This window comes from Acipenser ruthenus, chromosome 3, assembly GCF_902713425.1.
Source record: "Acipenser ruthenus chromosome 3, fAciRut3.2 maternal haplotype, whole genome shotgun sequence".
NCBI lineage: Eukaryota > Metazoa > Chordata > Actinopteri > Acipenseriformes > Acipenseridae > Acipenser > Acipenser ruthenus.
In genome coordinates, this window is record NC_081191.1 from 3,844,769 (window position 1) to 3,857,137 (window position 12,369).

Genomic DNA, 12,369 nt, shown 5'->3' on the forward strand with positions numbered 1-12,369 from the left:
ACGGTTTTTTAGTACTTCTTGAATGGCCAGTCACAATAAGGCACACCACTATGAAAATAAGATGCATGTGAATGTACATTGTACTGTACCCATTGAAATGGTTTCATGATAGAAACCATGCGTAACAAACGTGTGTTTTTGTGAGAGTGGAGCCACGGAACAGCTACGTGCAAAGCGTGTTCCAGAAATATGCCTGAATTTACACAAATTAATAACTAAAAAAAGGACTCTCTCTGTCCAACAATACCCTACTCTCCTTCGGACATACCAAGGGCTTAATACACCTTTAATTGTAAAAATTGCAACGAAACAGAACATCATTGCCCAATAGCTAGAGTTAGAAAGACCGAAGTGGGCCGGGCTGTGTTCACTCCCAAGGCTTTATAAAAAGTCGCAGTATATCCGCTTGCCAGCTGTAAAAAAGAACAACAGGCAGTGTCTACTAGAAGGAAAACGAGGACACGGCGTCTTAAAAGAACCAGAACTGTTTTGTTTATTGCATTAGGACACGTTCTCATCAACGTTTTCCGGGCTATTTGAAAAGGTAAGAAGGTTTTTACACACTAGTTGACCACTTTGAGTTTTATACTGAATCTTAGCTATATTAAGCTATCTATAGTTTTAAAATGTTTAGCACAACTGTAGTCAAATACGGAAGATTTTCAAAGCGAAGTATCAAATGTACAGTCCAGACTGTGCAAATTAGTGTAAGCTACGTTTATTTATTTATTTAAGCCTATTTAGTTTGTATATGTTGTAATATTATGTAATTTCCAGATATGCATGCATATATTAAAAGAATGCAGAAATCGAAATTGCTTATTTTTCTTATGGCGTTATAGGGACAATGGTTTACTATAGATTATACTGAATTGTTTAAAGTTGTCTGAATTCTGAATTGTTGTTACATTACTTAGGGAAACCCCGTTGCAGAGTGGTACAGCAGTTGCAATTAGTTTGTACAGGTTTTACTTGGCGTTCAAAACTGAAGTTAATGTTTATTTATATTTCGTCCTGATGAGTTAATAACCATGGTACTTTTCAGTATGTCGCACTACTTGTCTTATGCAGTTTTCACAAATCCTGTACGTTTCATATTCAGATATGAAAGTAACACATTTCAAAGGACAACATTTTATGTATGCATTCACACTAATCTGTCTTCAAAATGATGTCATTTAAGATAGTTCATTAAGGATATTTTCTTTCATTTCCGTTCATTTGTCAATCTTGTTTCGGATCACAAAGGTATAAAACGTTTGGTCATTGCATGGCATTTTAACTGTAACATTGTCTCTGTCATTGACCGACAGTTGTGAAACGTGCAGTCTGTGAATTGATGCATCTGTGGGTCAATATGGTCGCAGTTTTGCCACGGCATTTGTATTTGTACATTCATTACTTTCCAAAAAGGCAAATGTAGTGCGTGGTAGTAACACTAGTTTTAGTGGCGCTAAGGCTGCTGATTCGGCCAGTAGCTGCACAAAACACATTCTTAATATTGCCATTTCACTTTCTACATCGTGCTTCTCTTTCTTCAGCCCTGATGTTAAAATACTGTCGGAAGTCTTTTTGGGACTTTTTACTGGCAGTAGAATTTGTACTGGTAATGGTAACCCCCCAAAAGACTGTTGTCAGTAGATTTTCTACTGTTTATAATCACTCCGTTAGAAAGAAAATCTCGCACGTGACAATAAATGTTTATAACATAGAACAAGTTACAGTCCTGAATCTGATCTAAATAAGTACTTTTAATCTGTTGTGTTTAATTGCCAGACAATGTTATCATTCACGTCACCTGTAATAAAGCGCAGTAAACAATTCAAGGATGTTTCCTGCCAGTTAACTTCAGATAGGCGTATATATAAGCCAATTAAATAGCAGCGTGGGAGTTTGCAGTGCACCGATTGGCGGTAATGTAGACTAAACTAACCAACAGTGTTACTGTGGGCAGCGGTTGGGACGGCCACTGTTGTTGCCAGAGTAACCAGTTACTGGACCAAGTTTTTAGTCAGAACTGAGTCAGAGCTGAAAATAGTTTCATGTGGAAAAGGAAAGTAAGTTATAGTAATTTAAGAGTTTTTACTTTATTTATTAATTAAACCATGATACCATTACAGTTATTGCCCAAGGAAATATCTTTACAAAATGTTATACTTGATCGCACGACTCGAGGGGGTTATTTGTGTGTGTAACCAATGAGTTAAATTTCTACAGATGACCGAGTGATTACTGTGATGTCAAACAAAAACAGTTGTGTCTTAACTCGCATATTTCAAAACACATTCACAACAATTCTGCCACATTTGTCACCCATAACCTTTGTTATGGTTATAATCGGTAGCATTTGCGGATTATAAAAACAGTTAAACATATAGCAATCTCGATTAACGCATCACACAGAGCGAGGCAATTCACACAGACTGAGGAGGGCGGGCGCGAGCCCGGGGGTCCTAGCACTGAAGCATAGCGCCAATACCGCTGTACAAAACAGCCGGCTCCTTTGCAAGGAGCGTATAATCGGGTTTATGTCTTCGTGCGAGAGGTCCCGGATTCGCGCCCACCCTCCGTCTGTGTGGATTGCCTCGCCCTGTATGATGCACCTGCCTGCGTTAACCGAGATCGCTACATTGGTGTCTGAAGTGGACGCAGATACCCCTGCAAGCACTAGCGTGGTGAGCAAGTCTGGGGTAGACTTGAGGCTGGCAGGGGAGAATGTAGCGTGCACGGGGAAGGCAGCAGCAGGGCTGGTAGGTGACACCCATGTAGCTCGGTTAAAGCAGGCAGGAGCATCACAGGGTGAGGCAATCCACACACAGGCGGAGGGCAAGCGTGAACCCTGGACCTCTCCCACCAAAGCATAGCGCCAATACCAACTGTACAAAAGAGTCGTGGTCTAGTCTATGGCACTATGGTAAGCTTTTTCCCACTTTCCTGCTATACAGTATTTATATTACCAGTGGTGTGCATACAATTTAGCTTTACTGTCGTGTTATTGTCATTGTTTTCCAAATAGAACTGTACCAAAATGGTGTCTGAGGTTATAATCTGTCATATTAAAAAATAAAAAAATAAGTTAACGAGCTGACTTGCATAAATATTTATGCCCAAGCAATTTATTATAAAATAGACACTTCTTGAATCCCTCTGTATTGGTTCAGTCAGTTACATTTCCACTCAGAGGAGATTTGTTGGGCCACATAGTTTGGAAAGTGGGAGAGTATAATTTGAGATGAAGAACCTGATTAGATTAGTAATGTTACAAAATTCAATTGTGAAACAAGTCCTTTGTCACAAATGTTGCTTAACAAAAGCAGCAAGCTACAGTACAAAAGGCGTTTTTCTTTCTTTCTCTTACCCCCTGTAAGACAGAACATTGGCAGCAGTCCTGCATACACTTCGACATGGTGGTCCAATGGGATGGAACGTATTGAAAGTCGTTATACTGTATGGCATATATCTTTAGGGACAGGGATATAGTGGAGTCTGACCAATGAAATGTACACTGTAAAATCAAGTCAGTTTGACTATTTCAGAGCCCCCTCAACTGAGAGATGTGAAAATATAGGCTTGCCCCAAAGAAATAGCCCATTGGATCCCCACATAGTCGCAGTTTTCTCCAGGTTTTTACTGTACTGCAAGGTCAGTTTACTTGAACTGAATGGCCCAATGTGTCGGGTACCTGCAGCACACAGTACGAAACTATTTAATATCATAGGGCAGTACTATATTTTTGTGAAGTTAAAGTGCTTAAGCCAATCCTCATTGAATTGGAATACACACACACACGTTTATGAAAGCATACCTGTACTCTGGGATCACGTGAAGTGTTGGGCAATAGTGATAAAATGTATATCACCGGTTTGCAGCCCAGACCTTTGTTCATTTGACACTTATATTATTTTATGCTATGGAAGGGCACCTCATGCAATGCAGCAGTCGGGCCTCTTCCATCTGCAAATGAGTTCACAGTGTCAAAGTGAAGTCTGATGGCTCTTGTGACATTTATGGCTGAGGAAGCACAGGGGTCTGGATTACAATTATAATTCCCTGTTACTTTTACAAGTTTTAGTTTTTAAATTCGTGCCAAAGACTGAGACGGGACCCTCTCGAACAAACAAGGTATATTGCAAAAAACTAGGGCCTAAATAAGTTTTGTACTTCATTCAAGATACTGTAAAGTTGACTATTCCTTCACTGGATCTTAAATCTGCAGATTCAATTGATTATGGTTAAAATATAAACATTATGTGCAATTTACCTCCTTTTTGTTTATTTGGGATTTCTCTTCCCTTAACTAGTAAATCTGGTTTCTATCTACAATCCTGGCACCTCACTTTAGAAAAGCATAAATGATCTCATGTACTGTTGCAGCTGAATCCCTTCAGCTACTCCAGTGTCCTGGCGGAACTATAATGTAATGCTAAAATGGGATATAAACAAACTGCAAGAAAGTGTGTGTGTGTGTGTGTGTGTGTTTTATTTTTGTTTTTTTTTCGAAAAATTTCTGCAATCAAAAATCTCTGTAAATACTGTTCCCTCATAACTCCATGGCTTATGTGATTTTTGTATTTAAAAAATATATAATTATAATATGTTGCATAATTTGTTGTGTTTTGTATGAAATTTTGTTTAATTATGGTGTCGTAGGGAATTAGTAGAGCGGGGAAAAAAGTTGGATCGCGCAAACGCAGCAAGGCAAAAGGAAGGTGCAGCAGCAGTTTGATTTAAAGGGGAGGTTTTTTTATTTATTTATTTATTTACTGTATATTAAAAGGTTTTGCATGTCAAAATGTTGTCAATCTTTAATTGAAATTAAAATGTTTTAGTAATATATTGTAGTATTGCAAGGTCTATTTTGTGAGTAGGCCTAGCGTTAACTATCACAGTTTACAAAGACGAAACGTTAACATCCTAGTTAAAAAAACAAAAAAAACAAAACAAAAAACAAACATGATAGCACTGTCTGTAAAAATAAATGAAAGAACAAAGCGTGTAATAAATAATAATAATACAAGTGCATCCGTGATTGCTGTGCATCATGGCCTAAGTTAGTAACCGCAGCATGAAGCTCAATTTTGTCCATGACTGAAAATCATACTTTAACTTTTTGATAATCGCTCGCATACCTATCCTTGCAGTACTGCTTACATGTTAAATATGTAACAAAAACATCTTGAGTTGCTATAACGTTTGTTAAACAGACATATAAATGACACTTACAAAGTTCATTTTAATTGATTTATTTTTAGTTAATCTACCCAATTAGCTTATTCCCTGGGCTCGATCTACTAATTCCCCAGACGTAGTCCTAGTAGGCGGAAACCTTAGAAACAATGGAACCTCCCCTTTAAATTCTAGACGGCGATCCACTTTTTCCCCGGTCTACTTATTCCCCAGGACACCGGTCACCAAAATATGTTTGCAAGAATGTTGCGTACATTGAACTTTCCTTTAGCATAATCCCGGAATCTGGACATGGATGTTCATGGTTCAAGAGTCGAATATTATCAGAAGTGCATTGTGACTCTAAATCAAGAGGATTGGCTTACACACTTTTTTGTTCTTATTGTAAACACATTTATCCAGTATAAAACACACTATTTTATACAGTAACGCCATCCATATAAATAAAACTAAACTATGAACTCTTCTTGCCTGCATTCATGTTTTTTGCTGTGTGTTAAATAAAGGAGTGCTCTTCGGATAACGCAGTTGCTTGTCACCCATGTTTATACTGTTAGTGTGTCAAATTATACCTTAAAGGCTTTTTAACTGCATTTCCACTCGCCTAATGAGCAACAGTGCATGGGTGCATAGTATTACACTTCGGGTGCACCTTTTTAACCTGCAGTAGTAGCTCTGCAGATAGTTTAGCAGAAAAAAAGGTTCTAAAGCAATCAATATTTTCACATGCACGTGGGATTTCTGGTATCAAACAATGGTATACAGGATCATTCTCATTTAATTAAGGTGGTATGTTGTAATTAATGACTAAACGGTGGAGTAGAATATTATGTGGATATAAGGATATAAAGATTAACCTCCAGATCTTTACACAAGGTATTTAAGCATAGGATGGTAGTTAAGAATAAAGTGTGTTGAATGTGTACACAGTATTTTCATGTTCACTGAAATCTTAATGCACTGGCTGAGTTACTACAGTATAACAACTACATGGTTTTACAACAAACACAATTTTATCAAGAAAATCAGCAGGTGAATGAAAAACATGTTAAACCTTATTAAATGACTGACCTGGTTCTTAAATACTCTATCGGCTGGTTTCACCAACCCCAATTTAATATAGCAGTAGTCTTGGGCTGCTTTACGTAAAGTAACATTAGTTAGTCCAAGATTGATAATCTTGTTCTGTGAAACCAGCCATATGAAGCACTCTGACTTTTAAATAACTTAAAAAAAAAAAAAAAAACTAGTCCCCATCACTTACAGTGTTGTATTTGAATGCTACAGATGAGCTATACCTGAGTTTTATTATCATTGCATTGGGAAAGCTGATATGACCTTTCTGTAGGTCTGTTTGCAATAATGTAGTCAACATTGGGTGGAAATGAACAGTACGTTTCTGTTGTATGATTGGTAACTAAGCTGTTTTTCTGGGCATGGAAGGTAGGTTTTGCTAGAAAAGGATAATTGACCAAAATGTTTTGTAGCCGATGTGTTGCAGTACATCTTGCTAGAAGGACTTTGCATTTTCATGTGAAATCTGCTTGACGAGTTCTTTGGCCATCATTCTTTTTAAATAAGTGTTGCTGGCTTGTTTTGGTCCATTATATTCCAGAATACTGAAGCCTCTAGGTACTGCTTTATATACACAATAGCTTGCTTGTGACATTTAAAAACAATAAGATCCATGCAATATTTGAAAAACTAATTCAAACCAGATGTACCCAGTGATTTGTAACTTTTGCCTTGCATAAGACATCCCAAAAGTTAGTCAACAAACATTTGTGGTATTGAATTTTATTAAGTTTCTAAACAGTTTGGCTCATTTCTCAATTGTTACCCTTTCATATTTCAACTTTTTGGAGAAATGACTCCATTTTCATCTGACTAAGGGTTTTATAGATGCATAACTTGTGTATAGGGTTGTTGGCCAGATTAATTTGTATAGCAGTTTTAGTTTAGTTGCTCCCAGGTGTGTTTGAAGTAGTCTGTTATTGTACTGTATTCACAGCTAAACTGTAGATTAATGAGCCCCACATAAGAACATAAGAAAGTTTACAAACGAGAGGAGGCCATTCAGCCCATCTTGCTCATTTGGTTGTTAGTAGCTTATTGATCCCAGAATCTCATCAAGCAGCTTCTTGAAGGATCCCAGGGTGTCAACTTCAACAACATTACTGGGGAGTTGGTTCCAGACCCTCACAATTCTCTGTGTAAAAAAGTGCCTCCTATTTTCTGTTCTGAATGCCCCTTTATCTAATCTCCATTTGTGACCCCTAGTCCTTGTTTCTTTTTTCAGGTCAAAGAAGTCCCCTGGGTCAACATTATCTGTACCTTTTAGGATTTTGAATGTTTGAATGAGATCGCCGCGTAGTCTTCTTTGTTCAAGACTGAATAGATTCAATTCTTTTAGCCTGTCTACATACGAAATGCCTTTTAAACCCGGGATAATTCTGGTCGTTCTTCTTTGCACTCTTTCTAGAGCTGCAATATCCTTTTTGTAACGAAGTGACCAGAACTGAACACAGTATTCTAGGTGAGGTCTTACTAATGCATTGTAAAGTTTTAACATTACTTCCCTTGATTTAAATTCAACACTTCTCACATTATATCCGAGCATCTTGTTGTCCTTTTTTATAGCTTCCCCACATTGTCTAGATGAAGACATTTCTGAGTCAACATAAACTCCTAGGTCTTTTTCATAGTTCCCTTCTTCAATTTCAGTATCTCCCATATGATATTTATAATGCACATTTTTATTGCCTGCATGCAATACTTTACACTTTTCTCTGTTAAATTTCATTTGCCATGTGTCTGCCCAATTCTGAATGCTGTCTAGATCATTTTGAATGACCTTTGCTGCTGCAACAGTGTTTGCCACCCCTCCTATTTTTGTGTCGTCTGCAAATTTAACGAGTTTGCTTACTATACCAGAATCTAAATCATTAATGTAGATTAGGAATAGCAGAGGACCTAATACTGATCCCTGTGGTACACCACTGGTTACCTCACTCCATTTTGAGGTTTCTCCTCTAATCAGTACTTTCTGTTTTCTACATGTTAACCACTCCCTAATCCATGTGCATGCATTTCCTTGAATCCCTACTGCGTTCAGTTTGAGAATTAATCTTTTGTGCGGGACTTTGTCAAAAGCTTTCTGGAAATCTAAATAAACCATGTCGTATGCTTTGCAGTTATCTATTTTCAATGTTGCATCCTCATAAAAGTCAAGTAGGTTAGTTAGACACAATCTCCCTTTCCTAAAACCATGCTGACTCTTACCATATAGGTAATTTTCCATATTGGATCTTATTATAGTTTCCATAAGTTTACATATAATGGAAGTCAGGCTTATTGGTCTGTAGTTACCTGGTTCGGTTTTGTCTCCCTTTTTGTGGATCGGTATTACGTTTGCTATTTTCCAGTCCGTCGGTACAACCCCTGTGTCAAGAGACTGTTGCATGATCTTGGTTAGCCGTTTGTAAATAACTTCTTTCATTTCTGCTATTGGGAGGATCTCATCCGGCCCAGGGGATTTGTTTATTTTAAGAGCTCCTAGCCCCTTTAACACTTCTGCCTCTGTTATGCTAAAGTTACTTAAAATTGGATAGGAAAAGGTCGACATGTCGGGCATGTTGTCCGTGTCCTCCTATTAAACCATTTTAGGTATTTTGTTTGATTTAGATTTGTCTACTTTTGGGATGTAATTGTTTTGTGCCTCTAGTACTACATTTTTAAAAAACAGCCATCCTTTTTCTGTGGATGTTTTCTCTATTTTACTCCATCCCCCATTAGTATGGCTTCTCCTTTTCTACACGCATTTCGAATGTCATTATATAACAGATTATTTTGCTCAGCGTCTGAATTTGGCGGTCTATAGCATGCTCCTATTATTATATCCTTTGAATTTGTGTCCATTATTCTGACCCATATTGATTCTGCATTGTTTTCTTTGTCCTGATTTAACACCTGGGCTTCAAGACTATTTCTTATGTATAGCGCTACCCCTCCGCCTCTTCTGTCCTGCCTGTCTTTCCTATATAGTGTGTACCCACTAATATTATATTCGTCTCCATCACTCTCAGACAACCACGTTTCTATATTATTATTATTATTATTATTATTATTATTATTATTATTATTATTATTATTATTATTATTATTATTATTTATTTCTTAGCAGACGCCCTTATCCAGGGCGACTTATAATCGTAAGCAAATAACACCTGTAACACCTATCACATCGTAGTTACTTGTTAGTGCAGTAGCTTCAAGTTCTAACATTTTGTTTAAGACTTCTAGCACTTGCAATTTTTGAAAGCATTTACAAGTCTGTTATTGGGCTAGTACGCATTTTACACCTGTTGCCTGTTGTAAATGCAATCTCTAAATCTAAATATCAGACACATGCATTAATAAAATTAACTGAGACAACCAACACTGCCAATTCATTTTTTTGCTTGTTTGTTTTTTAATACATTTTGTATGAAACTTTTTTTATAGACAGCTTTCCATGCCTTGTACAAAACGGTAGGCTATGGAGCGAGTGATTAATACATAAGTACGGTTGATGTCACGAATGGGGTTTGTCTCTGTCACAAAATGCAAAACTTGTGCTCTGAATGGCCGAAAGATCCTGAACAGTCTATAAAGCAGGTTAGTGCTTGCGTATGTAAATAACTACAGTACTGTTTGTGGAGTACAGTATAGACAGCTGGGATGAACAAGTGTGGTGTGTGTGTGTGTGTGTGTGTTTTTTTTTTTTTTTTTTTTTCCAGACATTTAACGCATGCAATTTTAGATGCAATTAATCCACTTCTTTCATTTTCTTGATATCTTTTGATAGTGGTTTTATAAATTCTGTCCTATGAATGACTCCAAACTCACTTGCCAATGACTTTGCCAATTCAGCAGTGTTAATGGATCACAGAAGTAAAATGAAACTATTTTATGGCATCTTGTTTGTTCGCCAGTGCTGGCAACAAGACAGATGCTGCCTCTAAAGAAAACAATAGCTTTTAGTTCCACTGTAGATCTGTTATCACCACCAGCCACTTTCATAAGGCGTTCACATGGTTCATTGTTGGAATCTATGTGGGGGGGACTGCGTTAGACTACAAAACGGCATGGTTAAAGAACTTAATCCAGCATCAATAGTGTGATCACAGATACAAATGCCTGTCTTGTTACTTAAAATGTTCTGGGTTCAATGCATTTTAGTTGCACCAAAGTCTGTATTGCAGGTATAAATTGCTTATGTTGTACATGGGGAGGGGGTTACATTTAGGATAAGGGCTAAGTTTGTGCATTATGAATTGGGTCAGGTGATTTATTCTAAATAAACAAACAAAAGCAATGCTGCTTGATTGCACAAACAAGTTACTGTGTTCAGTTTTGATTAAATTGCTTTCTAAAACAAAATTAGCAAAATCGGCTGTTTACAGCCAGGAAACAATAACAGTTGAGTGAGTTTTAAGTGACTAATCATCTCCCCTCTACTGTACATGCTGGAAGACGTTTGTTGCAAGATTAGTAATTTTGTAGGCAAGCCCGCAAGCACACGGCCAGACCACAGGGGTCGCTGGTGCGCAGTGAGCCGAGGATACCCTGAAAAATGTTGTACAGTCAAGAAAAATGAGAGATGAAATAATTTAAGTTATTGGGCTAGGGTGGGGAGATACAAATTAGTTGCTGATATGAAAGCAGAGGGCCAGAGGCTAGGTCAGGGTCAGGCAGGCTGGGTCATAACAGGAGGTCAGGGGCCAGGAGTATCAGTAAGATGGGCTAGGGAAAAGAGATGCGTTTTGAGAGAGGAGTGGAAACTACGCAGTGTGGGTGACTGTTTTATGATAAGTGGGAGTCTATGCCAATGAAGGGGAGCAATAAAGGAAAAGGAACGGAAACGAGATTGGGCACAGGGCGAGGGTGGGACAGAGGGACAATAGGGATTGGGAGCATAAGGGACATGGGGGAACATAGTAGGTGATCAGTGCAGCCAGATAAGGTGGGGCAAGACCATGGAGAGATTTGCTGGAGGAGAGGGGAGGTGTGGAAGGAGCGGGGGAGGTTGAATGATATGGGCAGAGGCGTTTTGAATTTGGTGTAAAAGTATAGGAGGGGAGGCCAAGGAGGAGGGAATTGCAGTAGTTGAGGTGGGTAAGTGAGAGTGGACCAGGTTTTTAGTAGCAGAAAAGGAAATGGAGGGGCGTATTTTGCGGATGTTGAATAGGTGGAAACGACAGGTGCGTGTTATGGCCGAGATATGGTCAGAAAGGGAGAGGGTGGAGTCGAAGATGACTCCAAGGTTACTGACTCTGATGGAATGAGGGACAAAGGAGGTGGTGGGGCAGGGTGGGGGAAAAGAGGGGGAGGGGAAGAAAAGGATTTCAGTTTTTGAGGAGTTGATGAGCGGGTATCGGCGCGCCATCCAAGATTGGATAGCAACCAAACAAGCTGTATATGGGCGGCAAGGTCGGGGGTAAAGGAGGGGAACGAAAAGAATATCTGGGTGTCGTCAGCAAAGAAATGATGGGGGAAGTTAAATGAGGAAATAGGAGCTTCAAGGGGTGAGGTGTACAGGGAGAATAGCAAGGGTCCAAGGACAGAGCCCTGGGGGACACAGACCGTCAGAGAGGAGGGGAGGGGAGATAAGTGAGGCTGTTGAAAACAACAGCAGAGGTGTGTGCAGATAGGTATGACTGCAGCCAGTCAAAGGGTGTACCAGAGATACCGAGGTTAGAAAGAGTGGAGGATGGAGTGATTGACTGTGTCAAAGGCAGAGGAAAGATCAAGGAGAATGAGAATTGAGGAGAGGCCAGCATGGGAGGAGTTTGCCAGATGATTCTCAGTGGAATGGGAGGGATTGCAGTCTCAGTGGAATGGGAGGGACGGAAGCCAGATTGAAATCTGGGGTAGAGGGAATTGGCGGATATGTAGTGTGATAGGCGTGAGTGGACTAGACGCTCAAGGAGCTTGGAGAAATATGGGAGAAGAGAGATTGGGCGGTAATTAGGACGACAGGCAGGGTCGAGAGAGGGTTTTTTTTTTAACAGAGGGATGATGGTAACTGATTTGAAGATGGCAGGACAGATACCAGTGGAGAGAGAGGAGTTAAACAGGGCGACTAGGTAAAGGAGGAGTGGGGGTATGAGGGAGGCAGGGACAGGGTCCAGGGGGAGGGGA

General features: G+C 39.1%; 1 protein-coding gene across 3 annotated transcripts in view; it reads left to right on the plus strand.

Moving 5' to 3' along the window:
- Positions 1–392: 392 nt before the first annotated feature.
- LOC117394822 (protein NDRG1-like) overlaps positions 393–12,369 on the plus strand; it is a 35,660-nt gene continuing 23,683 nt past the window's right edge. For 2 of the 3 annotated variants that reach the window (XM_033993427.3, XM_059010445.1), the window contains exon 1: positions 393–544. The gene's annotated coding sequence lies outside the window, so the exon portion shown is untranslated. The remainder of the gene's footprint in view (positions 545–12,369) is intronic. The other variant, XM_059010446.1, reaches the window with a different exon arrangement.